This window comes from Trachemys scripta, chromosome 1 (genome assembly GCF_013100865.1).
Source record: "Trachemys scripta elegans isolate TJP31775 chromosome 1, CAS_Tse_1.0, whole genome shotgun sequence".
Classification (NCBI taxonomy): Eukaryota; Metazoa; Chordata; order Testudines; family Emydidae; genus Trachemys; species Trachemys scripta.
Genome location: NC_048298.1, coordinates 136,356,677 through 136,368,544, shown reverse-complemented (window position 1 = coordinate 136,368,544; position 11,868 = coordinate 136,356,677).

Sequence of the window (11,868 nt, the reverse complement as noted above, 5' to 3'; positions counted from 1 at the left end):
ACTTTATTGCCTCTGCAAGCGGTGATCGAAGGGGGGAGGGGATGGGGGTTAGCTTACAGGGAAGTAGAGTGAACCGGGGGGGCGGGGGAGGAGTTCATCAAGGAGAAACAAACAGAAGTTTCAAACCGTAGCCTGGCCAGTCAGAAAACTGGTTTTCAAAGCTTCTCTGATGCGCACCGCGCCCTGCTGTACTCTTCTAACCGCCCTGGTGTCTGGCTGCGCGTAATCAGTGGCCAGGCAATTTGCCTCAGCCTCCCACCCCGCCATAAATGTCTCCCCCTTACTTTCACAGATATTGTGGAGCGCACAGCAAGCAGTAATAACAATCGGAATATCGGTTTCACTGAGGGCTATCCAAGTCAGTAAACTGCGCCAGCGCGCTTTTAAACATCCAAATGCACATTCTACCACCATTCTGCACTTGCTCAGCCTATAGTTGAACAGGTCCTGACTACTGTCCAGGCTGCCTGTGTACAGCTTCATGAGCCATGGCATTAAGGGGTAGGCTGGGTCCCCAAGGATAACTATAGGCATTTCAACATCCCCAATGGTTATTTTCTGGTCTGGGAAGAAAGTCCCTTCCTGCAGCTTTTGAAACAGACCAGAGTTCCTGAAGACGCGAGCATCATGTACCTTTCCCGGCCATCTGGCGTTGATGTTAGTGAAACATCCCTTGTGGTCCACCAGTGCTTGCAGCAGCATTGAAAAGTACCCTTTTCGGTTTATGTACTTGCTGGCTTGGTGCTCCGGTGCCAAGACAGGGATATGGGTTCCGTCTATCGCCCCACCACAGTTAGGGAATCCCATTGCAGCAAAGCCATCCACTGTGACCTGCACATTTCCCAGAGTCACTACCCTTGATACCAGCAGGTCTTTGATTGCGTTGGCTACTTGGATCACAGCAGCCCCCACAGTAGATTTGCCCACTCCAAATTGATTCCCAACTGACCGGTAGCTGTCTGGTGTTGCAAGCTTCCACAGGGCTATTGCCACTCGCTTCTCAACTGTGAAGGCTGCTCTCATCTTGGTATTCTGGCGCTTCAGGGCAGGGGAAAGCAACCCACTTCACTTTCCATGAAAGTGCCCTTACGCATGTGAAAGTTTCGCAGCCACTGGGAATCGTCCCACACCTGCAACACGATGCGGTCCCACCAGTCTGTGCTTGTTTCCCAGGCCCAGAATCGGCGTTCCACGGCATGAACCTGCCCCATTAACACCATGATTTGCACATTGCTGGAGCCCGTACTTTGTGAGAGGTCTATGTCCATGTCTATTTCTTCATCACTCTCGTCGCCATGCTGCAGTCGACTCCTCGCCTGGTTTTGCCTTGGCAGGTTCTGGCTCTGCATATACTCCAGGATAATGCGCTTGGTGTTCATAGTGCTCATAATTGCCGCAGTGATCTGAGCGGGCTCCATGATCCCAGTGCTATGGCGTCTGGGCTGAAAAAAGGTGCGAAACTATTGTCTGACGGAGGGAGGGAGGGGCGACTGACGACATGGCTTACAGGGAATTAAAATCAGCAAAGGTGGCTGTGCATCAGGGAGAAACACAAACAACTGTCACACAGAATGGCCCCCCCCAAAGACTGAACTCAAAACCCTGGGTTTAGCACGCTGTTGATTTCACGGAGGGAGGGGGAAGCAAATGAATACAGAACAAATCTGGTCCATTTATTGTTTTGATCCACTCAATCTATCTTTTACATCTTAGGCAGGCAGCAGACGGTGCAGCATGACTGATAGCCATCGGCATCTTCTGGGTGCTTGGCAGAAGATGCTGCATTACGGTTGCTAGCCACCATCACCAAGATAGTGCAATAGGACTGCCGGCAGGACTGAGTCTCCAGGAGACAAAACATGTCTGCCCAGGCGCTTCTGACCGAACTCACTGAGGAGTACGATGACGACGGCTACCAATCGTAATGCACCATCTGCTGCCAAAAGGCAAGGAGCTGCTGCTGTATAGCAATGCAGTCCCACGTCTGCCAGCACCCAGTATGCCAATGACGGCTACCAGTCATACTGCACTGTCTACTGCAAAAGGCAATTAGCTGCTGCTGTGTAGCAATGCAGTCCCACGTCTGCCAGCACCCAGATGACATATGGTGACGGTGAGCTGAGCTGAGCGGGCTCCATGCTTGCCGTAGTATGTCATCTGCATGGGTAACCCAGGAAAAAAGGCGCGAAACGATTGTCTGCCCTTGCTCTCACGGAGGGGGAGGGGGACCTGATGACATATACCCAGAATCCCCCGCGACACTGTTTGTGCCTCATCAGGCATTGGGATCTCAACCCAGAATTCCAATGGGCGGTGGAGACTGCAGGAACTGTGGGATAGCTACCCATACTGCAATGCTCCGGAAGTCGACGCTAGCCTCGGTACTGTGGACGCAGTCTGCCGACTAAATGCACGTAGAGCATTTTGTGTGGGGACACACACAATCGACTATATAAAAACGATTTTTAAAAAACCGGCTTCTATAAATTCGACCTAATTTCATAGTGTAGACATACCCTGAGAGTTAGACTGAGACAGCAGAGCTGTAACTAAGCATTTTAGCACTCGGGGGAGCAAGCATATTTGTGACCCCTAGAGGTGATGTGTAGAGGTCAAGTGGAGTTACAACCCCCTTCCCCAGGATTTCTTTCTTCCTGTTAGCAGAGAGGTTTTCAAACTGTGAGGTGCACATCCCTAGGGGGATGCTCCCTACACTTTGAAAACCATCGCCACCTGGAAGGAGCTGGGAGATTGGAGCTTGTGGAAACCATCGAGCCTGCTCAGGCCCCTGGCTCTCTGCGCTGTGGGAGCGGAGTGGTGGCTGACTGCCCGGCAGCCCTCCCTGCCCTGCTCCCCAAGTCAGGCCGCCACTGCATGGCTGGGCACTCCCCAGGCAGGGCGGGTGGCACAGCTCTGAGCTGCACCCCTCACTCACTCTTGCCTCTGTCCTGAAGGAGCCCAGCATTGACCAGCTATGCCCCCGGGAGCCAGCCCCTGCCCATGGAGCCTGGCTGCCTTGAGATACTCCCCGAGGTGCTCCCTGAATGACTCATCTCCCTTGGGCACCTGCCTCTCAGCAGCCTGGTCACACTCCACTTACTGCCCGGGGAACTGCCATTGCAGCTAGGTCACTCTCCCCACACTCCCTGCGTGCAGAGTGGAACCACCCCTTGATCCGTGGCAGCTGGGCTTGCAATTACACAGCCTGAGCTCTGAGCTCGGCCATGCGAGCCCAGTGCCCAGCCTAGGCACTGGAGGCAGGCAGCTGCTGCTGACAGAACAGACTCGCTCCCACCAGCTCCTGAAACCAAGGCTGTGAGAATGGAGTGATCCCTAGGATTACCACAATTCAAGTTGCCAAATAGAGGAGGACACTGCCGGAGAGAGGAGGAATTGGGGGGGTTACAGTTGGAGAGTGCTGGAGGAGGTATTTGGGGGGTGCTGGAGGGGTATGTGTGTACTGGGAGGGAGTATTTGTGGGGTACTAGAGGGAGTATTTGGGGTGCTGGAAGAGTGTGTATGTACTGGGAGGAGGTATTTGGTGGATACTGAAAGAGGTACCTGCAGTGGGGGTACCCACTGGAGGTGGGAGGCAATGTTACTCTCCCTCTCACGGTGACAGGGTGACTGGCACAGACCCAGAACGCAGCGCCAGCCCATCAGTCAACACCTCCCTGCGGGCTTCTCCCCCTTCCCAGGGTAGGGAGCTGGAGGCACTCAGCGCCCTGCCTGCCTGCTGCCACCACTATAATCCTAGCACCACGGAGAGACCCTGCTCCAGCCAGAGTCACTGGGCCTGCAATCCTGCAGGGAGGAGAGTCCCTGAGCCCCTGGGCTCCAGCTGATGTTGCTGGGCCCGATCCGGGGGGGGGGGGGGGGGAGGGCTGACACTGCTGGGCCCGATCCTGCGCCACCCCATTTTTTGATCCCTGCCAGCTTTGTGACCTGGGTGGCTGCACTGTTCGTCCTGCACCAGTTACAGCCATATGTGACAGAGGCAGAGATTGTGGGGGGGTGCACACTATATCACCCACCCCCAATGCTGGGGTGCCTAGGTCAAGTGGAAACTACCTAAACTTGCAAGGAAAGGCTAAGCTTTAGGTAAGATAATATGGGCTAGGTTCACAAGCTGGACTTAGGCGCCTATGTCTAACATTTAGGCATCACTGATATTCACAAAACCTCTGTGGAGGTGCCACCTAACCCTGTAGGCACCTAAATTTCGTAAATTCCCTTAAATAGGTGCCTAAATTTCTGGCAATGGGCATGCACACAGTCACCTAAGTCTTGACACTGCCAAGCTGCTTGATGCCTAACTCACACCTAAGCTCGAGTGGGATTTAAAACAAGGAGTTTCACCTGTGGGGACCAATCTGGTAGGCATAGCCAGAAACATGGCCCAATTAACATTTAACTAGTTACACAAAGCGGAACAGCTTCAGCTAGAGAAATTAAGAGACTCCCAGTCACAGAATACCCTAGACTCCAGTGGTTAGTACCCTCACCTGGAAGAGGAAGTCCTTGCTGTATATCGGACAGAGGAGGGATTTGAACCCAAGCTCCCCACATCTTGAATCTGACAATTGGGATACTCTGTACAAGAGAGGTGGCACCACCTCCTCATTTTTTCTTGAGAAAGGACAGGCCTGGCTTAAGAACTTAACTCCAGGAGATGGTTCACAGCTGTGAATCCCCAGTGGAAGAAAGCACCTCACTATGGTCTGGAGTTAAGTGCCTAAGTCTTTTTGAGTGGGCAGAGCTTAGGCCACGTACACCCTGCTTTACATTTGCACCTGGCTATATTTGGTAGCTACCCACTCAACTTGCTGGCTTTTGTGAATCCATCTCTTACGTGCTTAGCTCCAGGAGCAGTCCTATCCATGTTGCCAGCCAGTGTGAAATGTTTTTGAGAGCACCCTGTCTCCCCGCTCCCCTAGCTGAGCAGTCCAAGGGGGAAAGCCAGCCAATCAGAGCAGAGCAAAAAAAAGCTGAGCAACAAAGCAATATGGTGCGCCCTGGAAGCTGGCATCCAGGATGACCACCCTGCTCACCAGCCCTTAGAACTGTCCCTACCTAACTATCCCCATTGATTATATAAGAAGCCTGGGCCTCTAACTCAAGCTGTGAATTCCACATGGTATCTAAAAATTAGGCATTGCAAAGCTGCTTGCTACAATGCCTAAGTCCCTCCTATGAACCTACCCCTAAGTGTCTAGGCCTGTTGTTGTTTTAATCCTTTTCTTCTCTGTTTGTTATGTTCCTATGAATACTTTGTTTTGACAAGGCTGTTCTCTGTCATTCATGTTCATAGTGTTTGCAGCTCTCAATGGGAAGTCTATAGGAAGGCCAAAACCTAGCTGGACCTGTTGACAAACCCACACCTGTACTTCTCTGGAAAGGAATAATTATTAGATAAGCAAGTGTTGTTTGCCACCTAATTTGTACTCATACTGCATTAAACATCCATGACAAGACCAGATCAAATATCAGTTTCATAAAAACACACATACACATAAATCCAGCAGCCTCCAGGACATAGGTGTAGGGTTTCTGATTCAAATCCTAGTCCCAGTCTCTTGCTTTCTTGGGTCAAGAGAAGGATGGAGACAGTGTCCTAAGATCTGAAGTCCTAACCCTACAAACATTTCTGATATGGGAATAGATTGGTCCAATTCTGTAAGGCAGATGGAGAGACAAACTAGATGTACACCTACTTAATCTCAAATTTTTGGCCTGAGACTTAGCTTTTCAGAGATTTCTTAGACTAGACAGTGGGTATAATAGGCCTGGGGAGGCTAAGCTGAGGTGGCCCCGCCTGCTCTCTGCCTCTTTCTGTCCCTGCTCCGCCCCTTCCCTGAGGCCCCCACCGCCCGCCACTGCCTGGCTGAGTCCCTCCTCTCCTCCACTCTGCTCCCTGCTCCTCCCCTGCGAGGCCCACACCGCCCCGCATCCCTCCTCTCTTCCACCACCCCCCGTGAGGTCCCCCTGCCTGACACTCGCCGCGTCCCTGTGGGCGGTGGGGGAAGGAGGTGTGAAGTAGAGGAGGGATGCGGTGAGCAGTGGGGACCTTACTGGGTGGGGAAGGGGGAACGTGGCAAGTGGCAGCGACGGGGGGGCCAAACGGGGAGGGGGCCAAGCAGAAGTGGAGGAGGGGACGGGGCCTGGGGTGGAGTGTGGGTGGGGTCACAGGCAGAAGAGGCGGGGCCACAAGCAGAAGGGGTGGGACAGGGAGCTAGCCTCTTCCAGGGGAAGCTTTGCTCACCGCCCATGTTTCTTAGGTTCTCTGGGTTGCCGGTGGTTTCCAAAATCACAGGACTTTTGGTGCAACCAAAGTTATCAATGCCCCAAGTTGTGGTGCTGCAGCAGCCTCAGCCATGAAAGTGACATGAACTAAGGCCTGGTCTACACTAGGCGTTTATGTCGAAGTTAGCGCCATTACATCGAATTAACCCTGCACCCGTCCACACCGCGAAGCTATTTAGTTCGACATAGAGGTCTCTTTAATTCGACTTCTGTACTCCTCCCCGACGAGGGGAGTAGCGCTAAATTCGACATGGCCAGGTCGAATTAGGCTAGGTGTGGATGGAAATCGACGCTAATAGCTCCGGGAGCTATCCCACAGTGCATCACTCTGTTGACGCTCTGGACAGCAGTCCGCGCTCGGATGCTCTGACCAGCCACACAGGAAAAGCCCCGGGAAAATTTGAATTTGAATTCCTTTTCCTGTCTGGGCAGTTTGAATCTCATTTCCTGTCTGGACATCGTGGCGAGCTCAGCAGCACTGGCAACGATGCAGAGCTCTCCAGCAGTGATGGCCGTGCAATCTCAGAATAGAAAGAGGGCCCCAGCATGGACTGATCGGGAAGTCTTGGATCTGATCGCTGTGTGGGGCGATGAGTCCGTGCTTTCCGAGCTGCGCTCCAAGAAACGGAATGCAAAGATCTACGAGAAGATCTCTAAAGACATGTCAGAGAGAGGATACAGCCGGGATGCAACGCAGTGCCGCGTGAAAATCAAGGAGCTGAGACAAGGCTACCAGAAGACCAAAGAGGCAAACGGACGCTCCGGATCCCATCCCCAGACATCCCGTTTCTACGAGACACTGCATTCCATCCTAGGTGCGGCCGCCACCACTACCCCACCACTGACCGTGGACTCTGAGGATGGGATATTGTCCACGTCCAGTTCCTCGGACATGTTAGCAGACGGGGAAGATGAGGAAGGAGATGAGGAGGACGAGGCAGTCGACAGCGCTTACAACGCTGATTTCCCCGACAGCCAGGATCTCTTCATCACCCTTACTGAGATCCCCTACCAACCGTCCCCAGCCATTAACCTGGACACAGAATCTGGGGAAGGATCAGCCAGTAAGTGTTTTAAACATCTAAACATTTATTTTTAACAGAACAGGAATATTAACAATAACAACAATGGGTTTCTCATGATTAGTTTGCCCTAGGCGCTTAACGTTTCAGTCCTGGGCAGTGCAACTATTGAAAAATAATCTAACAATGTCCTGTTTAGCATGATTGTTCTGCCCAAGCCGCTCTACTGTTTAGTCACTGCCAGTGCAGCTAGAGTAAAATGCGGTCTATATGTCCGGGGATAGAGCAGAAATCCTCCTGGGACATCTCGAGGAAGCTCTCCTAGAGGTAATTGGAAAGCCGTTGCATCAGGTTCCTGGGGAGAGCGGCCTTATTGGGTCCTCCGTAGTATGACACGTTGCCGCACCACGAGACAATCAAGTACTCAGGGATCATTGCTCTGCACAGCAGGGCGGCATACGGCCCTGGTCTTTGGAGGCTTTCCCGAAGCATTCTTTCTTTCTCGCTGTCTGAGATCCTCATGAGGGTGATGTCGCTCATGGTGACCTGCTTTGAATTAGGTAGGGGAATGTTAGTGTTGGGACTGCTTGCCCGTTCCTTTACAGAACTGTAACCGCTGGTTTGCGGCCACGCGGTGGAGGCGGGAGAGGGGCAGCCTACAGGGATCGTTCCCGGGGACAGCCGCGAGGGGGTGGGACAGGGGCAGAGTTCCTGCTTGCCGGATTGCTGGCAGCAGGGACTGACATTGCTTTCAATGTGAAATGAGGCCAGTGCTAATATTAAAGTTTTAAGCTGCCACAAGTCTACGGCTTACCATGTCTGCCTGCTACAGAAATTCCGGTGTCCTGCCCCGCTTCTCAAGTCTGCTGTGCAAGACCCCAGGCACTGAATGCGAAGGCCGAGAATTCGACCTTGTGCTGAGTGCGCATGTGATAGGTGCTGTGCATGGTCTTGTTCACAGAGAAAGACTATGTTCTTTGTTCACAACTACATTTATCTTTCTGAGGAATTCACTCCCTTTTTCCCATTCCCACAGCCACATCTGCGACTGTCTCACAACCTAGCCTGGCATCACACTCCCAGAGGCTAGCGCAGATTAGGCGTAGGAAGAAGAGGACACGGGAGGACATGTTTTCGGAGCTTATGGCCTGCTCCCGAGCCCAGGCAGCACAGCAGACCCAGTGGCGGGAGAACTTGTCCCAAATGCACCAAGCAAACATGGATCGGGAGGAGAGGTGGCGGCAGGAAGACCAGCAGGCGACTCAAACGCTGCTTGGACTACTGAGGGAGCAAACGGACACGCTCCGGCGCCTTGTGGATGTTCTGCAGGAACGGAGGCAGGAGGACAGAGCCCCGCTGCAGTCTATCTGTAACCGCCCTCCCCCGCCACCAAGTCCCATACCCCCCTCACCGAAAGTGCAAAGAAGGAGGGGCGGCAGAGTCCGTGCTAACTCTCACTCCACCCCTGCAGAGAGCTCTAGTAGTAGAAGGCTCTCATTCCCCAAAATTTGACAAGTTCTTTCCTTCCCGCCTCACACAAGTCCCCGTCCAAGTTTCACCTCCCAGTTCCATGTGTAGTTGATAATAAAAAATACGTTTCTGTTAATTACTGTTTCCATCATGTTCTTTTGGAGGAGGGGGGGAAGGGGGTTGGTAATTGGACAGGACAGTCACCTTTGGCAGGGTACATAGGCGGGGGCAGGTCCAGCAGCAGGGCACATACACAGTGCAGTGACTAGTTACCCTGGTCAGTCTGGGAGGTGGTTTTCATGTTCTGTGGTGGGGGGTGGGTTGCTCTGTGACTTTGTGGCGGGGGAGGGCAGTTACAGATCTTAAGCGGCGGTCCTTATCCTGGATCACAGAGCCACGCAGCAGGGGATCTGTAACCGTCCTCCCCCTGCCACAAAGTCACATCGCCCCCCCATACACACAGTCCCGATCAGGAGGGGTGACAGGCTCCGTTGAAACAACCAGTCCACCACAGCGGAGCCTGTCAATCCTGGAGTTTAGAAGCTTCATTTGCGTCAGTACACTACACCCGCTCCCCACCACAGTCTGCGTCCCAGTTTTAAAACATTCCCGCGAAAACAGTAATAAAGACAACGGTGTTCATTAACAAAGTAGAAGTGATTTTATTTCTAAACGTGTGTTGGAAGGGGGTGAAGGGGGTATGTAACTGGAGAGGATAGTCAACATTAACTGGGTAAAGAAACGGGGGCAGGTTCAGCTTCTCTGTACACTAACTTAAAAGTCACAGGTTAACCTGCTCAGTCAGGAACCTAGCTTTCAAAGCCTCCCGGATGCACAGCGCGTCCCGCTGGTCTCTTCTAATCGCCCGGCTGTCTGGCTGGGCGTAATCAGAAGCCAGGCTATTTGCCTCAACCTCCCACCCCGCCATAAAGATCTCCCCCTTGCTCTCACAGAGATTGTGGAGCACACAGCAAGCTGCTATAACAATGGGGATATTGGTTTCGCTGAGATCACAGCGAATCAGTAAGCTTCTCCATCTCCCCTTGAGACGGCCAAAAGCACACTCCACCACCATTCTGCACTTGCTCAGCCGGTAGTTGAAGTGTTCTTTTTCACTGTCCAGGGCGCCAGTATAGGGCTTCATGAGCCAGGGCATTAGCGGGTAGGCTGGGTCCCCGAGGATGACTATAGGCATCTCCACATCCCCAACAGTTATTTTGTGGTCCGGGAAGTAAATACCTTGCTGCAGCCGTCTAAACAGACCAGAGTTCCTGAAAACACGAGCGTCATGAACCTTGCCCAGCCATCCAACGTAGATGTTCGTAAAACGTCCCCTGTGGTCCACCAGTGCTTGCAGCACCATGGAAAAGTAGCCCTTTCTGTTAATGTACTGGGTGGCCTGGTGGTCCGGTGCCAGGATAGGGATGTGAGTTCCATCTATGGCCCCACCGCAGTTTGGGAATCCCATCGCTGCGAAGCCATCTATGATCGCCTCCACGTTTCCCAGGGTCACTACCTTTGACAGCAGTACATCAACGATTGCCTTGGCTACTTGCATCACAACAACCCCCACGGTAGATTTGCCCACGCCAAAGTGGTTCGCGACTGACCGGTAGCTGTCTGGCGTTGCAAGCTTCCAGAGGGCTATGGCCACTTGCTTCTGGACAGTCAGGGCTGCTCGCATCCGGGTGTCATTGCGCTTCAGGGCAGGGGACAGCAACTCACAAAGTTCAAGGAAAGTTCCCTTCCGCATGCGAAAGTTTCACAGCCACTGGGATTCATCCCAGACCTGCAGCACTATGCGGTCCCACCACTCAGTGCTTGTTTCCCGGGCCCAGAATTGCCGTTCCACGGCATCAACATGACCCATTGCCACCGTGATGTCCCCGGCGCTGGGTCCCATGCTTTCTGAGAGGTCTGTGCTACTCTCAGACTTCAGGCCCTCACCGCGGTGCCGTAGCCTCCTCGCCTGACTTATCTGCATCTGCCTCAGGGAAAGGTGGATGATAAGCTGCGAGGCGTTGAGAACGGCCACAACTGCAGCGATGGTCGCAGCGGGCTCCATGCTCGCAGTGCTGTGGCGTCCGCGCTGTCACTGACTAGAAAAGTGCGCGAACTGATTTCCCGCCGGCGCTTTCAGGGAGGGAGGGCGGGAGTGATGGACGGATGACGACAGTTACCCAAAAGCACCCTCGACACATTTTTTTTACCCAGAAGGCATTGGCGGCTCCACCCAGAATTCCAATGGGCAGCGGGGACTGCGGGAACTGTGGGATAGCTGCCCACAGTGCACCGCTTCCAATGTCGACGCTTTCCCCGTTACTGTGGACTCACAAAGTCGAATTACTGTCCTTAATGTGGACACACACGTTCGACTTTGCAATATCGATTCCAAAAATTCGATTTAAGTAAAATCGAACTACTCTCGTAGTGTAGACATACCCTAAATTGTACAGAGAGTAGAGAGATGTGTCTTTTCCAGACAGCATGCAGGGAAAATAGGTCTTGATTCCTTAAGCCTCTAACCACCCTCTTGTCAGTATTCACTTAAAATTAGAGATGGATTATTCTTTTAATTTAAAACAATTAAAATTTTAAAATTATTCAGTGTCACTTGTTTTTAAATGGAGCAGGAAACCAGGCATGTGTGTAGAATGGGAGCAAGAAACAGGAAATGTGGTGTCATTGAAGAGGAACATCTCAGGCTTTTCAGTTTCCCAACTGTTTCCAGTGATAAGTAGGAGGTGAGAGACAACTAAATGGACCAGCGATTTGATCATGTGGTATAGCAAGAGTCAGGACACAAGCTTATCTGGATTAATAGTTAGGTAGATACAGCATGGCGAGAAGTACCAAATAGACCAATGGTTTGATCTGATACAGTAAAGTCAGATGCCACACTAAATGCACCAGTGGCTTGATAGCCTCGTATGGGGCATGAGGTATGACACTGAAAGGATAGATTGCTACTGAGATGAAATGGGCCAAGGGACTGATATGGTGCGGTGTGACGGACCAGGGAACGTTTTTATAGCTCCTGAGACTCTCAGTGTAAAAAACACATGTACAGTCC